At 30.9% G+C, this 2262-nt stretch overlaps 1 protein-coding gene across 5 annotated transcripts in view; it reads right to left on the bottom strand.

Moving 5' to 3' along the window:
• Positions 1-2262, bottom strand: part of LOC119597292 (epidermal growth factor receptor substrate 15-like 1) — a 40360-nt gene that overhangs the window by 18039 nt on the left and 20059 nt on the right. The window lies entirely within an intron of this gene.

Raw genomic sequence — 2262 nt, 5'->3', positions numbered from 1 at the left:
AATGTAGAATTACATATAAAAAAGTAAATGAAATGTATATCCAAGCACTGTTTCTCATAAATATTTATACAAGAGAACACAATCTCGTTATTAATCTCTTTCCATTACAGCTTCAAGGGATCCAACTATAAGAAACTTTTATTCTTTTGGTAAACATAACACCTAAAAAAATCACACGATAAATCTTATATCCTCTTCTCCTTATGGACTCCACATGATTTCATACACTTACCAACAAATTTTAATCCTGAAAACCTGCCTAGAAACAATAAATGAACACACTATAACGATAATTATAATAATAACAATAATAGTGATAATAATCATGGTCTACCACATTCTTGGTCACTTATATTCAGTTGTCTTCATGTTCTTAATATCAAGCAGATTATGTTCTCTCTAAACATGCAGCATTCTTAAAAAATAAACATCATATTGGTCTTACTTTCTCCTATACATTTCTTTTCCTTTTGCATTTGAGCTGGAGTTAGACAAACACTTCATTCTAATTATGCTAAGCCACTTTCAGGTACATAACGGAGACAATTCTTTACAAGCAGTCCAAGTACATACACTGCTGACTTTTCACATCCAAGTATTGCATCAACGGAGTTTATACTTTCCAATTTTTTTTGTTTATCAGGCTATGCTTCTTGGCTTGATTACTGACTGTGAATCCAGTAAAGATTATAAATCATAGGCATTAACAATAAAATACTGTACCCACTACAGAATGCAAAAGAGGAAGGGATCATAAAAATAACAACAGTAACAATAATAAAAAAAATAACAAATAATGAGAAAAATTGATGATTGATGATGATGATGATGATGATGATGATGATGATGATTGATGATGATGATTGATGATGATGATTGATGATGATGATTGATGATGATTGATGATGATTGATGATGATGATGAGATGATGATGATGATGATTGATGATGATTGATGATGATGATTGATGATGATTGATGATGATGATGATTGATGATGATGATTGATGATGATGATGATGATGATGATGATGATGATGATTGATGATGATGATTGATTGATGGATGATGATTGATTGATGATGATGATTGATGATGATGATGATGATTGATTGATGATGATGATATGATGATGATTGATGATGATGATGATCATCATCATCATGATGGTGATGATCAAGAGGGTGATTATGATGACAAGGATGATCATGATGGTGATGATCATGAAGGTGATGATAATGATGATGGATCATCATGACGGTAATGATAATGATCATGACAATTATGATCACCATGAAGGTGATGACAGTGACGATGATGATGATGATCATCATCATCATGACAATGCTCACCATCATGACGGGGACAATGATAAGAATGAAAAATAATAATAATAAATAAATAAATAAATAAACAAATAAATAAATAATAAAAAAAAATAATAATAACAATAACAATAATATCAATAACAGCAATAATAATGATAATAATGAAATATGCCTCTATAAAATGGTTCTAGCATTACATCTATTCACTGGGTTATTTTAGTTATGTTAGTAAGCTGAAAGCAGCTGCCATGTATGAGGAGGATTGAAAAACATGACCAAAATAGCTTATCAACTGTCTTTTTTCCCTCTACCTCATTTTGTGAATAATTATAGACCTGATAATTCTTAAAAAAAAAAAATCAAACTGTAACTCGAGTATCTTACTGAAGCCATAAGCCATACCATGATGAGGGCAAACTTCACAATGCAAGGTTAGGATAGATCTTGTACACACTGTTTTCTGCATGCATAAAATGCTTTTACTTTGGGCAAGGTTTTCAACAGCCCCTTTTTTACTATCATAGCTTCAAGAACCTGCAATCTGGAAAAAAAGCTGAGGCCGTTTCTTTGCCTCTTTCAAATCAAGGTTAGCATGTGGAGCCATAAGTGGAAGGTTTAATAAAAACAATAACAATAAATGTGAAAGATACTATCAGGAGACAATGAACTCCAAACCAATAAGAAAATGGTGTTTCTTGAGGAGGAAGAGAGGAAAAGATTAAGGAAGAGTTGTCAGTTATAAGAAATATAAATATATAATATATATTTCTTTAAGCATCTTCAGTCAGTATGAAGAGTAGAGCATATAAGCATTTAGGAAAAGGAAAAGACAATACTTAAAAGGTATCCTTATAACCCAAACACTAAAAAAATATGACTAATTTGTTATAAAAAGATACAAATAACTGAAGTTCAGTGTTTGAGATGTTGTTAT

This window comes from Penaeus monodon, chromosome 39, assembly GCF_015228065.2.
Source record: "Penaeus monodon isolate SGIC_2016 chromosome 39, NSTDA_Pmon_1, whole genome shotgun sequence".
Classification (NCBI taxonomy): domain Eukaryota; kingdom Metazoa; phylum Arthropoda; class Malacostraca; order Decapoda; family Penaeidae; genus Penaeus; species Penaeus monodon.
The sequence above is the reverse complement of the archived record's forward strand: the minus strand, read 5'-3'. Positions and strand labels throughout refer to the sequence as shown.